The following is a 21873-nucleotide window of genomic DNA, read 5'->3' on the forward strand; positions in this document are numbered from 1 at the left end:
GTTCGTAAGCACTATGCTATAATAGTTTACCTTTTTTCTCACCCTCCCCACATTCACTCCATCAGCAAGGTCCCCAGTTCCACCTGCAAAGCACAGCTCAAATGCACCTGCTCCTCACATCTGCCTCCACTCCTTTCCGAGCCATCACTGTTGCAGGCCTAGGCTAACGCAAATGCCTGCGAATTCTTCTCCATGTTTCAGACTCTTGCAACCCTATAGCTGATCTCTATACACACAAATCATCATCTTCTCCCCTGCCCACCACAATCCCAGAATTCCATCCACACTCCTCATGTGCAGCCTGTAGGATCTGGCCTGACCTGTTTCCTGTATAGCGCATCCACCTCCACCCCATTGCTCTTGCCCTCTCTTTCCGTGATTGCCTGGAGGACCACTTTGTTCTTCCCAATCACATTCATGTAGGCCTCAGGGCCTTTGCACTTGCTGGTCCTTTCCACTTAGAACACTTCCCTCCTTCCCTAAATTCTCACGATTTACTCACTTCATTAGGTCACTTCCCAAATGTCATCTCCCTCAGATGTTTCCCACGACCTCCATGTGAAATAGGCCCCCTGCCCTCCAGTGAGCCTTTATCTCCTCCCCCTGCTCTCTGCTTTCTCAGTAGAATGCTCCCCCATCGGGCGTCATATTAAATATGCGTGTGCTCATTATCGTGCTCTCCCTCTGGAACGCCTGTGCTACCTGGGCAGGGAAGAGTGCTGCCTCGTTTCAGGTTCCTCACTAGAGCCTAGACCTGCGTCAAGCACGTAATTAGAGCTCAATCCATGTGTATTGAATGAATGAATCTGCTGTTTTCTGCTTTCACGTTTTCTATGTTGGGCTTCCTTTCTGCCTTCGTTTCTAAGGGAAGTGTCTCGTGGGCAGTGGAGGCGCACACTCAAGTGACATGTGCGCCGGCTCTCCCCACCCAGACTCCACTCATTCCAGCGCGGACTGCGAGTGCTGCCTGCCCACCTCCTGGCTTTGTCGTCTGCTAAATAACCTTCCCCGCCAGGCAGATGCCATGCTGCCTTTTCTGTGGTGAGAATTACCTAATGATAATAATTATCATGGCTGTTTTACAACTGGCATAAAAAGAATTCATGCAGACGATGTTGCCTTTGAACATTATAACAGGATAAACTATTAAAAGCACAACCACAAGAAAATACTCAAGCCAGAACTGGAGAGCCACAAGGTAACAAGAGGACACACGGTGCTTTCCAATACTTCCAACTACTGCTTTGTGTCACCTCCTTTCAGCCATGAGGAGCATGCTCTGAGAGACGCCAGCCTCGTGAGCAGCTGGGGCCTGTGATAGTGACCGGGAACACGCACTCTCTGCCTCAGCTTTTGGTGGCCATCTCTCATTGAAGGACTCCAGGGCGTGCGGTTCAGTTTCATAAGCAATCCTGGGTCTGGGTAAACATGCTTGACTGATTAATGATAACGGCTCTTAAAACACCACAGACGTTTCCAGTGCCCAGAAATGTTTATTTTTTATACTAAATTAAATTCATTTTCCTTCTCATTCCCTCTAAGGAAAATGGTGACAAATTTAAATTCAGAGTGGACTGCTATATTGAAGATGGCCATGTGCCACAACCTCTAAACAGGCTATGGTTTCGGACTGTGTTTCATCAGGAGGATGGTGGGAGGGAGGAGATTCAAGGGCTGGGAAGGAAAGAGGAAAGCCCTGGGTGAGCATGGTGCCAGCGAACATGAGCACGGAGCCAACTGCACTGCTCACCGAAGGAACGGTAACTATTTTGTACCTACCAAATACAGTCATGATCAAGGGTAACTGATTATGTAACAATTTAAAATATCGTCAAAAACCAAATAAAAGCCAAGTCAATAAAAAATAATTGACTCATCATCATGAAGAATAATTTCTTCTGCACATAATAAATATGTATGATGGAAAAAGAAAAGGAAACCAATATTTAAGGCACCTGCTTGTGCCATGCACCACGTTACAGACGAGTAGAAAACATTATCTCCATCAAGCACCTTAAAAACTGAAGCTTAGAGGGGTTAATTTTCCCAAAGCAACAGAGGGCAGAACTGGTAGCTAATCCACAGCCCCATTTTCCATCTGTTTACGCATGTCTACACCGCCTCCAGTGACGACATCGACAATAGATACTTATATTCAGTATCTATTTTATTTCTATAAATCATTCTGGCCATTTGGTGCTTATAAATTAATTACGTCTTTGTAAAAGCTATGTTAGACTATATTAGTCATAGCGTCCTGACCGATGTGGGTTTTTTCACCACCATGGCTCAGGTAATTCCCACCAGCTATAAGTGGTCCAGTGGAGAGATCCTTCCAGAAAAGCACGCCGTCCACGGACAGCTGTCCCTGGTTTCTGAGGATTAAAGCTCAGCCGTATGATTCAGAAACATGCACAGACCGTAGAAGGAGCTGGGGTGGGAAGAGACATTCACATTATTGTGAATATCATTTTAAAACACTGAGCTGAAATAAACAAGGGTTTGCAAATCAATTTCAAAGGACAATTGCATATTGCTTCTTCTCATTTTTTTGTGACTAAATTTTTGTGAATTTAGTCACAAATGGATCTGCAAAGGCACCCACAGTCACAAATAAAACAGGAAGATGCACAGCACAGCTGTGAACCCTCTTCCAAAGGAAAACATTTGACTCGCTGTTCAGGGGAGGCCATTACACATTTTGGGTGAATCATGATGATGATTTTGATTTTCCTACATGTTGAAGACAGGCATATAATTCCTTCATTTCAGAAAACGGGCATATTTTCTACATTTTAAGATTGAGGCAGGCTGGCCATATTTATTGAGTTATTCCTCAATAAACATTTGTTGCATTCCCATTTGTGTCAGGAACTGTGCTCAGCTTCAGGATAACAGTTCAGCAAGACACCCTGCCTTTGAGTAGCTCAGTGTCCAAGACAGAGAACACAGATAAAAGTGGGTGAGTTAGCCTTACACACGATTAGTGCCAACATACCAGTAAAATGCTACAAGCCATCGAAGACTAGGTAGACACAGGTATGGTGACCCAGAGCAACCTCTCTCCTTCATAAAACAAAAATAGAAAACAAAATACCTGGCCTAACCTAGTAAACATAATTATATCGTTAGCAATTAAATTCTCTGGGTTAAGGCTTTTTCTGCTGTTAAGAGGAACATGATCCTGTAAGAAGTAATAAAAACCGCACTACCAACTTTCGGAAACATCCCAGGCCTTTCTGTTCTAATGTCTCCAATCACAATGAGCTTTTACCACAAATGGCTGTTTTCCGCTATCTCTGAATGCCAAATTCTTATTCATCCTTCAAAGTCCAGTAGAAAAGCCGCCTCCCCAGAGAAGCTCTGTGTGCCCTGGGCCTGCTTTTCCGCTTTCTCCTAAGTACGTGCTCTTCTGGCCTATGTCATGGCTACATTTTCTGATTTTTTCTTTAGGAACACATGGCTCAGGTTGAGGCTATCTGAAGTTACCAAAAATAGAAAGATAGAAAGCACATCTTCATCTTTTTTTTCTGGAGAGTCTCTCTCACCTCGACAGCTAAGTTGGGGCCCTGAATTTCAAATGAAAGTCCCTCAAGGCGTGGGTAAACCCGGCCACAGCAGGACAGCAGAGTCCACGGCTTTCCAGGTGTGCCCTTCTCTGTCCGCATCCGGCCTGGGAAGAGAACAGACCATCCATGGAGCCCTGGAGCACACAGCACGTGGGCGTCTTCCGTCCATGAAACCAAATTAGGATCCCAGTGCACACGAGGGTCCTAAGTAAGGTGACACTGTACAGACGGAACAATACCTGCTCTGTTTTGGCGACACGACGACGTATCAGTCTGCTGAGGCTGTTAGGTTGCAGTTACAAGCAGCTCTGAAATCCCAGGGGCTTCCCGCAACAGAGGTGGCTCTCACTCCTATTACAAGCATCTTAACTGTGGCTGAAGAAGCAGTCTTTATTCAGGTGAACATGGATGCCCTGGAAGGAACACAAAAAGGCAGACAGCTTCTGTCGCACTGCGGCACAGGTCACTTCTGCTCTCATTCCACTCTCAAAGCAAGTCAGGGCCAAGGCTGACGTTAGTGGGATGAGGGTGTGACACTCTCTCAGTGGGAGAAGCCTGTCAGAGGGGCAGTGAGTATTTTAACAGCAATTTCATCTACCACAACATGTGAGAAAGATTTGGATATTGACGCAATCCAGAAAGAGCACTGGAGAGACCAGCAGATTTCTATGGAGTTTTAGTGGAAATCCGCTCATGTCATTGGCTGGTTCTAGGCCTTCACGTTCTCATCTATGAAGTCAGAGGTTTGGTCTGTGCGGTGTCAAGATCTTTTCCAGTTCTGACACAGAGTCCAAAGCCTTGCAGGGTGGTGATTTATTTTGGTATTTTATCAAGTGCCAGCATCATTTCTATATTTCTCAGAGACCTCAACAAGTAGGGTGCTTGGAAACATTTGCACATTTGCTGAATAAATCAGTTAAACCCTATGAATAACTTACATGGGTATGAATTCATTAGATAATTTTCTGGAAGCCACTGGATGGATGGAAGGTCCTCACAAACACCAAGAGCTGCAGGTATGGTGGTGAAAAGACAGAAGACAAGAAGAGAAACAGAGAGCAGACCTGAGGGCCAGAGGGCCAGGCTGGAAGACCACGGCTGCCCACGCTCCACGGGCTGTTCCTCCCAGAGCTGCCCTGGGATTGACAGCAGATGCTACGGTGGGTCACAGTTCTTGATCTCCCTGTGGCTGGAAATTCCTTAACTTACAAATTCTCGAGCCATGTATATTTTGAAACTACTGCAAATGGAAAGAGATTTTTTTTTTTCTGTTCCTTGCTTTGTATTTGAAACCTACATAAAGAACACACTCTCAAATCATTAGAATTCAATGATAGGAAATGCTGTAGTATTGTACAAAAATGAGATTCCTGATTTTACTCTGAAAAGGAAACGACAGCCTTTTTAACCTAACAAAATAGTTGATTTGCCAAGAAAATGTGCTCAACTGGAAGAAGCTGGCTAAGAAGAAATATACAGTCAGCGCTTTTGTTCCCATTCATTCTACCTTTGTGAGGTGATAAGAATTGTTTTTAATCTCTCCCATGATTTCCACAGATACACAGCACTGCTCATTGAAAAATTACAAAGCATAATTTGAATTTCTTATTTGCTGTTTGGCTGGAGTGATGGCTCTTCATCTTCTCTTCGCCCAGGCCAATCTTCCTGCCACAGCCCAGGCCAATCTTCCTGCCACATGGTCACAGCTTGGAGAGCTCGCTTGTGAGTTTCCTTCCTTTGCAACTGTGGTCCACACTCGCTACTCAATTAGTTCATTCCTTGGTTCTAAGAATAAATAGAATGTGTATATTTACTTCTTGTTTACCAATGCAACCTGAAGGTTTTAGAAGTAAAAACGGTTTAGGCTCATAACAGATAAAATGTATCCCAAATAATCATAGCTGTCTGTTTTGTAAGCTGGGACACCACTGTGCTGCCGACACACCCAACCTCGTTTTTCCCTCGTCTTAAGTTCACCCTGATGAGCTGGAAAGCTGCAGACCCTGTAGGGACCATCTGAGAAGTGAAACAGAAAGCGAGTGAGGGGAAGCAGGAGTCTGTATACATGTTCCCTGAAGAATCCTTTGTTTTCATCTTTCCTCTTTCGGCTTTCAAGTGCTCCCGTCCCACCAGTGATTTGAACATTGCAGAGAAACACAATGGAGGGAAGGCGCCTGTACGCCCGGCCTTGTCAGCCCCTCGGAAGACCTGGCTTCTTCCCTGACATTCGCTCTGCGGAGGGGAGACATCCCTGTGCCTCTCTCCCTTACGGCCAGTGGCTTCCCCAGTCGGCTGGGGGCATGTTAGCAAGGCATGCACACCAAGGAGGAAACGGCGATTCTTAGGCCTAACGCTTTAAATCAAAAGCGTTTGATCCTTTTTACAACCGACCAGAATACTGCTGTTTCAGGAGGCTGACATTTCCCATGGCGGGGAGGGGGTTACGGAGAACGTTGGTTAAGCTTATCCTATAAGATGGGAAGTGCCACTGGAACTCTCGAGTGTCACTTCACTGGGCAGCACCCTGCCCTGAATGAAGCACAGCTGTCCCCGCAGTCAGAACGTGCAGCCCGGCCGGACTGATCCAGGAAGCCAGCCCAGCCTATTAGCATGCAGTTTTCCTTGGAGACAGGCCATCTTCACACTGTGCCTGCGTCCCCTCCCAGCCTCCCTCCCTGCTCTCTACCCACGACCCGGCCTAGGGTGCACTGAACGGATCTCTTGCTATTTCCTGCATTCTGCAGGAGCACTAATTGAAAATTTGGGTGGCCTTGCTTATTTATTTTCCTGGAATGCAGTGGGTTATATTTTCATGGTATTTTCTCAGCAGTGCAGCGTTTCAATTTCAAACTACAACAATAAGAAGAAAAGCCAGTCCCCGTCAGCACGCAAACACACAACAGAAAAGAAAAATGTCCCGGGTTTGACTTGCAGTCCTGCCTTTATAAATTGTAACTAAATATAAGCCACCAGAGTCGCCTGCTTTTTTCAGGAAGCTAAAAAGACAAGTTTACTTCTTCAGGGAAAAGGGGAAAGCACAGTGATGTGCTCAGTTGCTGTGAAAAGCAAACGATAAATAAGAGGTGATATGAAAAGTTAGTTGGTACCATTGAACAATTGACACCGAGTGTCTAAAATCATCATAAAATGGACTGGCTCTAAATTTTGGTCGGGTTAATATAAAAAAACTAAAATTAAAAAGGAGCTTGCTTCATCACTGTAGCACTGGGGTTTCACACTAATTTCAAAATGTGCGTGTTGCACCAGCATTTTTTGTTAGGAATATGAAGGTCGACGGTGTAATATTTTATTTTCTCAAGGTGCTACACCATGTCGCTCTAATAATCTACCACCACTATAAATTTCGTATTGCCTGACATTCACAGGAGGCTCTATTTCAGTGGATTCATGTAAAAACACAACTTTGGCAAAAATTAAATTTATATACCTGGCTTAGATAATTTACACCTTAAAACTGACTTTTGATTTCATCTTGGACGTATGCATCTTTAATTTCTAAACTAATACAGAGAGAATAAATTTTTAACATCTGATGCATTTTGCATGATATATATTTTTTAAAAGATTTAGAATGGTTGAAAATATGTACACGTTTAGTAGACTTAATTATCAAAGACGATTACTTTAATTCAATACCCAGAAAGTGTGTCCATGAAAGACAAAGACATTTCCATTTTTCTATCTTTAAAATGAGACTGAACCTAGGTCATTTTCTTAATCTCCAGAGCTACTTTCTCTTGGTTGACACGCATTTCTGTTATTGGCGTAATTGATGAGCTTGGTAATTGTACATCAATTTACCTCGAAACGGAAAATGATAAGAACTTTCTGTGGAGCAAAAGGTGGCCGTGTCTGTGAGCTGAAAGTAAAACCTGGAAAAACACTGGATCTCTCATATGGGCAACGGATTTAAGAAAGAAAAGAAACTTTATCTGTACATATTAATCAAAAAATTAATGGTATAAATTTGCTACTTTTAGTTACTTTTTATCAATTGGTGATAGTACTAAATTGTCAAACAATCAAATTCTATCTTTACATTTAACAAAACATGTAAAGGTATCTGACTTCTTGGCTGAAATAGCTTATTAAGGCCTTACTGTAATTCATACATAGAATTTTTTCCATGCATATTTTGCCCTAAAATTAAAGGTGTCAAAGAGGGGAAAAAATCTGCTCGGACTTTGTCAATATTGCCAAAAGCTGAAGCACTTATTTTGAATGTACCCATGTGAGCTAAATAAGATAATTAGGGTTTATCACATGATACTGATCATGCATTTGAAATGCAGAATTATAAGATATGCTGCACATATAATGGCAATACTTTATGTATTTATAGATCTTCATAGGCTATGAAAGTATTTTTACATATGCAATTGAGGTACACAATGATTCTCTGAAGCTCACTTGTTTAAAAATATATTAAACTAAATAAGAAAAGATAAACGAAAATAAGTTTGTTTATTAAAAATATACACACAGTAACAGAACCGAGGATGAAAAATAGGAAATGTGTTGCAGTTTAAATAAAGAAGAGACTTAACCTTGGATGGCCCTGCAGAATACTTAATCCAGTGCAGAGGAGGGTTCTTGCAGCAATTCCACTCTTCTGGGAAGTTCAGAAAATAAGCTAGAAAGCATTCATTCCCTTGGTAGATTCAAATATATTTAGCATTTTTTCTTTTCATTTGGCCTTTCTAAAATGAAAAGTTAAATGCAAATCACACTATTCGTGGCCTGGATGTTTCTGTCTTGTTACATTAAATTACATCTTAAGAAAATAAATGACACCTGGGTTGTTACAGTCCATTTGGCTGCTTGGGCTTTTGTAGATAAGTCTGAACAGATACGGGGAAAGGCATGTTTTACTATTTGTACAAAGTCTCAAAAAGTAAAAATTGTACCTCTTTAATATTTTCCACTATCATTTCCACTTTGCTAGGCTTAACAATACATTTTAGCAAGGCTGATGGTTTTCTTTCTGGGGTCGAAAAACTAAAACGTTTTCAAAGGAATGTACGTCACAGAATAAACAAGAGCAAAATCACTTTTTGTGACTTAGCCTTTCCTGGTATGGCAAGGGGCTGCCATTTCCTTTCAACAGAGACGAATGAGGCCACAGCATGTTTTACAATCTGTGCACAGACTCATTCACAGCTGAATCTAGGCGTCACCCAAAAGAAATTAATTTCTGAAATTTCAAAACCATGCCTCACCAAAATGCGAAGTCTAGGCGGGAGGATTTATATGACAGAGGGTGGGGCCACCACCTGCAGAGCACACCAAGGAGGGACAAGGTTGCTGAATGGTACACACACACAAAAACAAAACAAAACAGGAAAGCGTAAGTATGTACTACCCTCCCATCTTTGCTTTCCCTTGAAACTTAACGACTTAGACAGAACGTTGGAGTCTATGTACAACGTGGGATAACAGAGTTATTGGATCTACGTATCAGCTTTCTCTGTTTGATATTCAACTGTAAACAACAGACAACTCACCTGATTTGGATTAGTTTACCTAAAGCATCAGGCACAATACACCAGGTTCCTGATTTCTTTTTCTTGGGAAAACACATTGGTTCTTCTGAACACTTTGCTGTAACAGACGCAGAAAGAGGTGCTGTAAGAGAGCAAGGTACCTCTCAGAACCCAGGCCTGTGGCTCGGCAGCGCAGAGACGGTCAACCTACTGCAAGATGGGAGAGAAGATGCTTTGTAGCCAGGAAGCCCAAACCCTCCCAGACACAATTCTCCAGTTACACAACCCACAGATGATCTTAAGGCCTGTTGAAAGCAAAGGACTAGTGAACAATCCTCCTATGATGAGTGGTTCAGCCACAAAAGAGAAATGTGTTAATCAGAGAGAATTTTTTTTAAAATGTGAATGCCACTGTCAGCATTCTTTTTACATAAAATTCTGTCGAAGACCTCAATTTACAGAAAAGATCAAAGAGATGTGAGAAAACAAATATTTAAATTATGATTGATGAGACAGAATGAGGCAAGGTAGGTTAAAACAAGGCTAAGACACAATGGAATCTAAACATCCTAAAGGCCTGGAGCCCCTGCAGCCTCTTCCCCCCAGTTCCTGACACCCACCATTATGATTTCCAGGGGGACCTGTCCCCAGTTAGCTCACTGCAACTCTTATTGGTAGCTGCTACCTCCAAAATCAGTTTAAGTTTTCGATCTTTTCTTAATAGTGTGTGTGGGTGTGGATGTGGACGTGGATGTGTGCATGTGTGTGGGTATGTGTACGCATCTGTACATATGTGCCTGTGAGTGTGGGCATGTGATGTATGGATGTTTGCAGCGTGTATGTGGCAGGGCATGGGTGTTGGCATGGCTGTATCTGTGTGTACCTGAGTATAGGTGTGTGTTGTGGGGTTGGTGTGTGCATGTGCACATGTACTTGCATACGTGCATGTGGTTCCCATGGCATGTGAATGTAGGTGTGTGAGTGCAGGGGGTGGGGTGTGCATATGTACAACGTGTAGCATGTAGCGGATGTGCTAGAGGACAGTGGTGGGCAGTGACCCACAGCCCTCCGCTTGGGCTAACCCTGCCAGGTGAGCGCTTGCCGCATAGCTGAGGTGGGAGGCCCTTTGGGCAGGGAAAAGTGACTTGTAAGTTGGCAGGAGGCCTGCCTCATCTGCCACGGGCCCTGGAGCTTCACCAAGAGTAAAAAGCTAAAATGGCAAAGTCAAGAGTTACTTGTTAGCTGTTTCAGAATAAGAAACTTGCAGTTCCCCGAAAAAAAAAAAAAAAAAAAAAGGAAAATTTGTTCGTTAAAAAATATATAAAGGTGTGCTAAGAAGGAAGAAAGGAAGAAGGAAGCAGAGGAACTTATAATCAGTTTATTGCCAGTTTTCTTCTCTGTCCCACTTCCCCACTCTTTTTTTTTTTTTTTTGATCAGTTTAACTAATAGTTCTCACTTGCCTGCTGGCAGCCATTTTTGGTTTTGTAAAATTCTTTCTTCTTAATATTCAAGTGTGACTTTCAGGAAATAAAAAGGCACAGGAGTAATAATCAACCCTTATAAACTGAAGATGAATTTTTCATGCAAAAGGAATTTTTTAATTGACATCAATTTCCTAATTGATGTCTGTCACCACCCTCATCTGCAGACTGAAGTGATCGCTTCAACCCTGTGGAATGTTCTGGGGGCCATCATCTACTCAGTGCTCCTGGACACGGGGCATTCCTGGACTGGCCATTAGGATCTCTGTGCGGTATGTTTACCACGGCCTGAGGAGAACTTGGGGTGTGTCCGTAACCAAAGATAGATGGCAATTTTCACATCTGGGCCTCCCATAATTTTTATACGTGAAAGAAGGCTTTCATCTCTAAGTGCTCCTCAGCAATTGGAAACTATTTTAAATTATAAATATTATTAGCAATTTATTAATATTATAGATATGCCAAAAGGATGTCAGCATAAGTTCATTGACCAAAATTGCTAAATGTTTTTATATTTAGTTATTTCACATTGAAATAAGCAGATTGCTAAGACTTTGTAGAAGGTACTTCACTAAATGCTATGTTTTACATCACAAAAGCTTCTACAATGGGAAATACTCTAATTTCTACTTTAAAATGTAAAGGCGTTGAGGTTTGTAAAATTAAATTGATATTCCTATTAGTTTGTAAGCTAAGAAAACATGAAATTTCATTGAATAAACTAGAAAGCCTTGATTCCATTAAAAACTACCTGCATTCTATAATTATGTTTTATAAGGTTAGCATTCCAAATTATTTAGGTTCATTAAATGTTGTGAAACATAACATTTTTAATAATTTTAAATTTTAATATGTAGTTATTAGATTCCTAATCAGGAGGTACATACAGATTTCAAGCACTTTTGAATAATTAGCTATAATCATTTTACAAAAATAGTCATCATGATGTGTATTTAATTGTATACTCATCACCTGAAGATTACAAATGCTGACATAGTATTTCTACGTATTTCCAATAGAAGTCTCAATAATATGTATGTGAATGTACACATATAATGTGAACTATAATATATATTTTTCCAGTATGAATAAGTTTGCATTAAAAGATGGAAAGATTAATAGACCATGGGGCACAACTAAAGTCGTGAGTTTATTCATCCTTGCCTTGTAAAAAGATTAGTCGTGACAATAGCTTGTGCCTGGGACAATTTCTGCTCTCAAGTACTGCTCACATAACTGTGTTTACGTAAGCCTGACCAACAGCACAGACCTTTTTTCAGTTCCACTAGAAATTTGCTGATTTAAATATGTTAGAGTATGCTTGAAAAATAAGCAGGAAAGAAAGATTCTTCAGAGTTTTAGTAGCTATTTTCTCCAACAGATTTTCTCAGGTAACTGACTTGTATCGGTCCCAACTGTAAACACTGAGCGAACAAGACCTGGCACAAAAAATAAAAAGACAAACCTGGATTTTCCACTGATTGTCCACACCTCCCGCCATTCAAAATATGCTTTCCTTATTTTGTTTTCAAAATTAATATTGCAATAATAATTCGTATTATCGTGTCTCTACTTTAATAGTGGATTAGCCTAACTTGTAGAAAGCAAGAAAGAATGTGAAGAAAAAAGAATAATGCCTGGAATGTAACAGGTAAATGTCAATATTTGTTGACTTGAAAAACAGTTGAGCTTAAATTACTCCAATGTCCATACACAGAAGACCTCTCTGAATTAGTAGCTAGACAATTTGTGTGAACAGAAACCTTCGTTGTAAGTGCTGTCTAGAATTGCACCACCTCTAGGATCAGTGAAACACACATTTCTTAGCTTTAAAGAAAAGAATTATTGAATTGTTGTAAACTAAGAAAAGAAAGTAATGTGAAAATTCTGTAAATACAGAAGATGGACTAAATATGCGAAAGACTCCCCTCTGTTTGATGTGGGAAGCTGACTCGTCTCTTTCTGGAAGAGCATTCTAAATTCTTTGAGAATTAATTTATATTTTATTTCTCTTAAAGTATGCCAAAACCCATGTGAGGGGCAAGGGCTGATTCAGCCACGCATTTCATTCCCTTTTTTTTTTTTTCTTGGCTGGGGAGTGAGGACAATATCTTACTTTACATTGTAGAGTTTCTGGCCTGAAAATATGTTTACTAGCAAAATCACTGCCAAAACTTAAGAGTCAGTAGTTACCAGCATATTTATGTAAAGCAAGAGCTCAGAAAGCTACATGGCGTTGAGGACTTCTTTTCTGGATACTAATCAGCATCGTGCCTCGTCACACAGTGCCTAGTCATCGTTCCACTCGGCAGCGCGAGAGGACCAGTGCTGTGAAGCAATCCAGCATTGTCACCATGGAAAGCATGGTCTATGAATTCTAGTTTAAAACTGATTTTCCTAAAAACTGAAAATTTCCTTCTCAATGTGTTTTAACAAATACATGCTTGCAAACAGGAGGCCACTGAAGAGCAGAAACAATTATATTTGAACATATCCAAAACAAAACAATGTGCAGGAACAAGTAGCAGTTACTACCATTTTCTTTCACAAAATGAAGTCTGCAAAAAGGTTTACCAGCCACTGAGGTGCCTTTCTAGGATTTAATTCTAATTATGTAATTGAAGAGAGATTCTCCATTGGTTCTCAAATAAAGCTCTGTTGAGAATCCTCACGAGTCGACAGTCCTGAAAAGCTATTGTTTATCAGAAGGAAAGCAGACACGTGTGCTTAAATCTATCATTCACGTCTGTGCATTCATTTGAGTTCTAATGAATGGTAGTGGAATGAATATGCATCCTGTCAAACATATACATAAAGCATAACAATACTGCAAATCAACACACCCACATATCCGGGGTCAGAAAAAAATGTGGCCAAGCTCAGGGAGAATTACTTAATGGAAAAACAGGAATTCAATAAAAATGCAAAATTGAAAATGCAACCCACGTATTTACCATCATGTTGTTTTCCTCTTTATCACTATGCTTCACATCTAACCTATTGTGGTTTGGCTTTCCATGTCCATAACCTAGCCAGGGACTAAAAAGCAACGTTGTTAGTTCTCGGAGCAGAGGCTGCTGGGGAGGGTGGAAGTGGAAAGGACAGAGGAGCAGAAAGTGATAGCAACAGAAAAGTGCCAGCAATCTGCTTTAAGATCAGAGAAAGCAACCAAGTTCCCAGTTTAAAACAGACTGCCCCAGAGCTAACACATTTAAAGAATGAAGCATCTGGAAGAAAAAAAACCCCTTTAATTGAAGAGCAGAACAATGAGTGTGATCTACCACCACTGCTGGCATACAGTTATTTGGAAAGACTCCACTAGCACCACCCATATGTACTGTTCTACATAGACGGCTAGATGAAGTCGCCAGAAGAGAAGGCCGCACAGTTCAGCCAAGACTTGCTGCAGAATCGTTGTTTATTGAAAAGTGCAGCCGGCACGGTGGCTCCCGCCTGTAATCCCAGCACTTTGGGAGGCCGAAGCGGGCAGATCACGAGGTCGGGAGATCGAGACCCTCCTGGCTAACACGGTGAAACCCTGTCTCTACTAAAAAAGTACAAAAAACTAGCCGGGCGAGGTGGCGGCGCCTGTAGTCCCAGCTACTCGGGAGGCTGAGGCAGGAGAATGGGGTGAACCCGGGAGGCGGAGCTTGCAGTGAGCCGAGATGGTGCCACTGCACTCCAGCCTGGGCGACAAGAGCCAGACTCTCTCACAAAACAAAAACAAAACAAAACAAACACAAAAAAGAAAGAAAGAAAAAGAAAAGCGCAGTGATGGGATTTTTGTGCTTACAGGGACTTCTGAGTTTCTCCTACCCAACCATCTTATGTTGCAAATGAGATAACTGGAATTCTCAAGAGGTCAAACAATCAGGGTCAGTATCAGACAGGATCCAGAATGTAGGGTTCGGAATTTTCGATGTAATTTTTTTTTTTTTTAAACCAACAGTCCTACAGTCAACTCTTGATTTTCAAGGGCTGTGGATGTTTTGTTGCTTCATTTTAGTTTCTCACTGCTAAATATTTTTATCATTTTCTTTACCAGGTGTGAAAACGTAAATTGATACTCAAATTAACTGGCTATGTTCTATGTTCTCATCTTTGTCACAAGGGCTCAGTCAGGAAGAACAAAGGTTCAGACTGTTGGCTAAAGTACGTCCTGAAAATTATCTTTAATCCTGCATGTACGCCTCGTCCTTCAGTACCACAGAGAGTACAAAGAGGAGCTCACAGGAGGCAACTACCTGCAGGGGCAGGACAGATATCCGGAGACCTCCACTGGAGAGTGGCCAGGACACAAGTGGTGGGCACTGGGAGCTGGCGTCCTGCACTTCAGTGCATGCCATCACCGTCAGAAATTATAGCGCCTGCCTGCGAGGGGAACACAGCTCAGGTAACGTCTTCAGAAAAACCTACCAGACACAGAGGGTGAGAAAGCTGCTGTTAAGGAGCGAAAACTATTTTATTGGGTTTGTGTGAAACCAAGCTACTCACTGAGCAACGAAAAACTCAGATAACAATCGTGTCATGTTAGATAAAAAGAAACGAGGTGTAATGACAGGCTTTGTGCCTCGTTTCACATGCCAGGCAACCCTGATGCTCCTGGGCAGTGGGAAGCCTCATCAATGAGTGTCAGCAGAGCTCAGATTCCGCAGCAAAGGCCAGAGGCTGACACCGCACCTCCCTCCGATGTGCGGCTGTAGCTGGTGCTTCTGCTCCGGGTGGGGTGCTGTGCCTGGACAGCGGAGGTGCAGAGTGGCAAGCCAACGGCTGCCCTAACACGCAGTCTACACGGCGCACCACCCATCAGTGGGTGAAATCAGGAAGATGGTGCCTTTTCCATGTCTTTTCTATGACTGCTGACATCACCGACAAAATGCAAACTGGCCTTGTTCCCACTGAATAAAGACCTTCACATGGAGAATTCCAAAAGACAAAACAAACCACTCCCCCAAAAAAATCAACCACCCACTCCCAGCTAGCAATTTAAGTTAAAATGCTATCATGCGGTCCGTTAGAAATCCTGCATTTAGAACATAAAGCGATCTAAAGTCTTATTCACGGAAAATCACATCATTAGGTTATTCCTGCCCTCTGCAGCTCAGGGCAGGGCTGGCAGGGCCGGGAGGGAACCCAGGCCCTTGCTAAGCAGAGGCATTTTCACATTCGGGCCAAGTTGTTCCCTCTCTCCAGGTACTGGGCCCTTGTGTCTCTGGCAGCATGTGCCTCTCCTCAATTCCTCCTTTCCTTCTGGACCACCTACAGACACAACCCACCGCCAGAGACGCCCAGATATAAACACAGGTGCAAAACACATCTGCATTATTGTGCTGGATGGCAGCAGGGCCATATGGTTGGAGTAACACTATTGGAATACCATATCCCTGTGGTAGAACCAGCTTTATTTATAATTTGCTTATTAAAATATGCAAATAGCAAGTCAATAGAAAACCACAGAGCTCTGTTTTGCTGTAAAACTGATTGGAGACATTGGACTATTTTGAGGACTTTTGATATACAGAGCTTTGAATATAAAAAGCTCTGAAGCTAACATAAAAGAAGATGGTTAAGTCCACTTAAAGGCATTTGCTAGGAGCACGACCATAGTAAGATGAAGGATAAAACAAAAGGATGTAAGGGGCTTCCTTAACCAATAGGTCCAATCCAGGAACTGCTAAAACAGAGTTGAAGCTGTTGCAGTCCTGCAGAATTTCAAATTGTCCTGTAATCCTAAAATACAAAAGGCTCCAGCAAAGCATGACGATGCTGGGTGGTATGTGGTGAAACATCTCCATCGTTCGTTTATTGTCAAGATGTGTACATACCAAATTTTGCTGATAATTTTGTGTCTTTAAGTGGCCACTCAGCATATTTTGAACTAGACAACTGGAAACAGGCATCTCCTCCAACTCTGCTATCTTAATGTACTGTATTCTTATTTTATTTTTGAGGCAACGCGTATTTATTGAGCATCTATTATGTGTAAGGCATGGATGAGCATTACAGCATCCCTCCTCTTACATTTATATTCTAGTGAGGGGAGAGAAACACTTTTAGAAAACAAACAGATAATACTGTATTTGCAGGTTGTGGTGAGTGCTCTTCCTGCATGGTCAGCCTGATGTACTGAATAACTGGGCTAGGAAGCTCCATGGTGTCTACAACAGTGAATAAGGTAGGAATCTGCAAGCATAGAGTTGAGAGCCTGTGAATAACAGAAGACCAAATAATCATTAGTCTTTGGTAAAAAGGATCTCTAAGATACAGCAAATTATAGTAGTTTTGAGGGTTAGGTTCTGTAAAATTATGGTTACCACAAGCTGATGTGCCATACAGTACAGAACACAAAAGGTGTTAACAGAAAAAAAAAAATCTAAGAGCAGGGAATTGTGTCTCTCCTAGTACTTCTGAAGACTGTTTCCAAAGGGATTTCACGCTTCAAAGTTATTCTTTCTCTCCAGGTCAAACAAAACCTGAGACAGAATTGAAAACACAATGCTATGCAACGATACTCAATTGCTCCAACAGCTACCACTGCAATTTTAGGTTTAATGATTTTATTTGCTGACAACTTCTGCATACACTGCACTAATGTTTGCTAGCTGGTTTTGGAATTAGGACCAGAAATGCAAGAAAAAAGAAAGAAAACAATACCAGTACTCTTTATATTAACAAAAGAGTCTCTTTCCTCTTCTGAGTGCTTTTGTTTCTGGAATACAGTGCTATTTGTTATTTTCTAAACCAGGAAAATCTGTGTGTTCTCAAGGCCCATACATCCTGGCTTCATGGCAGGATCACCTAACCTGGGAAGCGGCGTCACTGAGACCGAGAGGGTTTGGTTTCACTGCGAAGGGGGTGCGCCGCTGCCAGGGATTTCTCCCTTTATTTTTTTTCAAATGCTGCCGCCAAGCCTCGGATTCACATTTCCTAGTTTCCCCCTCGCTCTTTATAATTGATGATGCTGGGGACAGTCAAGTGATTGCGTACTGGGATCGTACTTCAACACATCCTCTGATGAAAAGGAGAGAACAATGAAGTCATGCTAGATTCCACATCAGTTTTTTTGTTCCAGGATGTATTTCCCTAAAAAGTATGCAATTCAGCACATAGCTATTTGAGGCCGGGTGTGGTGGCTCATGCCATGGGAGGACTGCTTGAGCACAGGAGTTCGGGACTAGCCTGGGCAGCATAGCGAGATCCTGTTTCTACAAAGACAGCAGCAAAAATAACCAGGCATGGTGGCACACATCTGTAGTCCTAGTTACTCTGGAGGCTGAGGAGGAGGATCTCTTAAGCCCAGGAGTTCCAGGCTATAGTGAGCTAGGATCTCACAATTGCAACCTATCCTGGGTGACAGAGTGAGACCCTGTCTCTAATAACAAATACCATATATATTTGAATCGTAATAAGTATAGGTTGTTTTTAGTCTGTGATAATAACAGCCTTGACTGGATTCCCCCAGAAGCTGACCCAGGGCTAGTATTTCACTTGGGAGGTGACAGCAGGAAAGAGCAGGAGGGGAGTGGGGAGGCCAATAAAGGTGTGCTGCGGGGCACTTCCCCGAGGGAGACTGTGGCAGCCTCCCTGGGACTCTGCCATGCAATGGAGCATGTGCAACCAGCCAAGCTACCCCCGCCAGGGGCGGCCACAACAGGGCATTTACCCACCAACTGTTTGCCTGCCATTGGCCAAGGCCTTCTTCTGAATTAACTCTCCAGGGCTTCCAGCTTGCCCTGCGCCAGAAAGAAATCCCTCAAGCACAAACAGAGATGCAGGTGTTCCCAGAAAGCAGCCTTCAGTTGGGGGAATCTGGATGGGCACTGATGGCCTCTGCTACTGTCCTGCCTTGCAAGGCAGATCCACTGCTATAGATCTGTGCCCTGGCCCTGATTCCTTGTCATGGTGTCCAGTCATACTTTACTGGGGGAGAAAACCCACCTCAGGAGGGTCAGTAGGTCGGGCTATACTGCCCACTGCTGCAGTTAGTTCTAAGGCTATAGTGATTTTCACCATCTTCCCTAATCACCCGGCTTGGGTCTCTTCACCTGCAGCTAGCACTTCTGTGGCCCAGGCTGCTTCCTTGACGAAGTGACCCAGACCTTCTTGCCCGTGAGGTCTGGCCTTTGGTTATCATTCCTCGTCAGGCCAGGGTTGCTGCATTGCCCGTCTACTGGTATCACCAGGCAAGGAAAAGATGCCCAGTGAGCCCCCTGCATTCTAGAAAGAATCCTCCCTCCCATGTCCTACTCATAACCAGGACCAAATTTGTTGCCTGGGATCCATGAGGATCCCAAATAAGGAGAGGCTTTTAGATTTAGTGAACCTTGTGTCACCCAGGAGAGCATCTTCTGCACATCCCAGGGGCCAGGACTCCAGCTACTGGGGATACAGCACCATACACTGATATTAGGTTCTGAATATAAACTGCATCCCATAGCACAGCTTCCAACCCCACTGGAGCGCTTGCTGTGCCTTTGTGGGGCCATGCTGATGTCCTATCAGGGTGGCAGTTCGGGGTGTGCGATCTATGGTGGAACCAGTGGAGCTTGCGGTCACATCCCCTTTGTCTGCCTCTTTCGCTCTTACAGGGTGCTTGGTCCAAGGTGGTATTATGGGAAATCCTGTGATGATAAGGCAAGACATTCTGTAAGAAACTGGGTAGTCGTGCCTGCCAAGGCTCTACAAGCAAGGAAGACAAATCCAAACCCCGAATATGCATCTGGGCCCATGGAAATCAACTTGCCACCAACTGGCTGCTTGGTCTTCTTGAGGGACAACAGCCACCATACCATGGGCTGCCCACTGGCCTCTGCAGCGGGAGAGGGCAGAGGCACTGTCTATTTGCCTTGTTCAGTGGGTCCCTGTAGCCTCCAACCCTGTGAATGGCCATTCTATTTTCGGCCATTCTATTCACAGGCCCATTGTGCAGAGACTGCCTGACCCGCCCTGGCTGAATCATCCCATTTGCTCCATGCCCTGCTGTGGATGCTCTCTGCTGGGCGGGCATTCATGTAAGACACAGGGATGGGCCAAAGACTAAGTCTGTGTGAGGAACATGTGTGAGTTCTTGAGCTGAGAGGCTGCAATATCCACAGCATGGTTGCGTAGCTGCTTCCCAGCCACCCTCCTCTCCATCCAGCTGTTATATGTTTCTCCAGCAAGTCTCCTACCTTAGGGAATTTCTGTACCAAAAGCAGGCACATACTCTTGGTCACATACAGTCCTGAGGGCAACCCAACTCTGCCAAGAACTCCACACCGATGCTCAGCTCCACTCTGACAGCAGCAAGCACAGGCTCATGGGTGCCTAGGGCCAGTAAGTACTAACCCGCATTAGAACAGCTGAGTGAATTCCTCATAAGCTCCAAGAGGTGTCTTACCCAATTGCTTGGGGACTGTCTTTCTGTTCTTTCTTCCCCCCTTCCTCCCTTCCTCCCTTCTCCTTCCTTCCCCTCCCCTCCCCTCCCCTTTCTTTCTTTTCTTTCTTTCTATTTTTTTTTTTTTTTTTTGAGACAGCGTCTTGCTCTGTAGCCTAGGCTGGAGCACAGTGGCATGATCTTGGCTCACTTCAACCTCTGCCTCCAGGGTTCAAGTGATTCTCCTGCCTCAGCCTCCCAAGTAGCTGGGACTACAGGCGCTGCCACAACGCCTGGCTAATTTTTTATATTTTTAGTAGAGACGGGGTTTCACCATGTTAGCCAGGATGGTCTCAACCTCCTGACCTCGTGGTCCACCCACCTTAGCCTCCCAAAGTGCTGGGATTACAGGCATAAGCCACCATGCCCGGCCTGGGGGCTTTCTTTATAGTGCAGGGAGACTTTAGGGTGACCATATAGTGTCTAAAAGGAACGCTTTTGACAGTAAAAAGGGCACTCAATAATTAAGCCATCATAACAGACACAAATCAGAGTCATCCCAGGCAAAGTGGGACATGTGGTCACCTTAGTTATCTGCCTTCTTTCTCAGTGCAAGTGGCCAATTCCAGGATAACCAGAAAAATCCATCTAAATACCCTGTCATACCAGCTTAAACCCCATGATCCTGTCTAATGTCATTTCTCTGCATAGACCCCGAACTCCTCTGCTCCCAGCTCCTTCTTCTGTGTCAAACTCTAATCTCAGCTACAATTAAGTTTCTACTAACTTCCTGCCTGCACTAGGGCAGCCAACACACACACAAGCAGGCTGACTGGTTCCATTTGAGACTTAAGACCACACATCCCAAGTGGGCATTCTGCCCTCCCTGGCAATCTGACTACATATCCTCAGTAATTTGTCTTACAATGTCTACGACAACAATCTCACCCCTTCTCGATTCTCCCTTGCCCCCATTCCCTCCTCACAGATGATCTTGTTGGTTCCTTTGCTAATAAAACAAAAGCAACCAGAAGAGTATTTTCTCACTTTCTCCTCACCATGTCTACCAACCCACCACAACTGTAGCTTCACATTCTGCTCACTCTCCTACTACACAGCTCAACTCTGTTGGTTCCTTTCTAAGAACAATGTTTGCCCTCGTGCAATAGGTCGTACCCTCTCTTACCTTTCTCAAAGACTTTGCTCTGCAGTTGCTCCCTCTCTCTCCTGCATCAGCAGTTCCCTCTTTACCCGTTTCGTTAACAGCTCCCATCTTAAAACAGACTTTTTCCTTGATGCCATGCCCCTCTAGCAACTACCCCGTATCTCTGCTCCCTTTATCACAAAACTCCTCAGAATGGTTGTCAAAGTAGCCAGATGAAAATACAGAGCATCCAGTTAAATGTGAATTTCAGATAAATAATGAATAATTATTTAGTATATCTATGTCCTGTGCAATATTTGGGCCGTACTTACACTAACAAATACTAAAACAATGTTTTAGTAGAAATATATCCCATGCAACATTACTTTAGTGATATATCTATACTAAAAATTACTGGTTGTTTATCTGAAATTCAACTCTACTGGGTATTTGTATTTTTATTGCTAAATCTGCCAACCTAGGTTGTCGAAACTTACTTTTTTCCACTTCACTTAATATTCTTTTCACAGTCCACTCTGAAGAGATGTAGGTTCCCCACACTCCTTTGAAACTGCTTTTGTCAAGGATGTCAATGACTGGCATATGCCAAACTCAATTTTCTCTGGAGTCTTGGCCTCACAGTGCTTCTGAACATTGTCTAACAATTCCTCCTTCCTGAAACTATTTAGCTTCCAGACTCCACTACCCCCACTTTCCTGATTGTCTTTCCTCTCTGGCCACAGTCCCCTGGCCCTGAGCATGCCCCGACCTGGAGCATCCCCTACCTGGAGCATCCCCCCGACCGCGAGAACCCCCCGA

Source organism: Rhinopithecus bieti, unplaced genomic scaffold, assembly GCF_001698545.2.
Source record: "Rhinopithecus bieti isolate Rb0 unplaced genomic scaffold, ASM169854v2 scaffold_32012, whole genome shotgun sequence".
NCBI classification, from domain to species: Eukaryota; Metazoa; Chordata; class Mammalia; order Primates; family Cercopithecidae; genus Rhinopithecus; species Rhinopithecus bieti.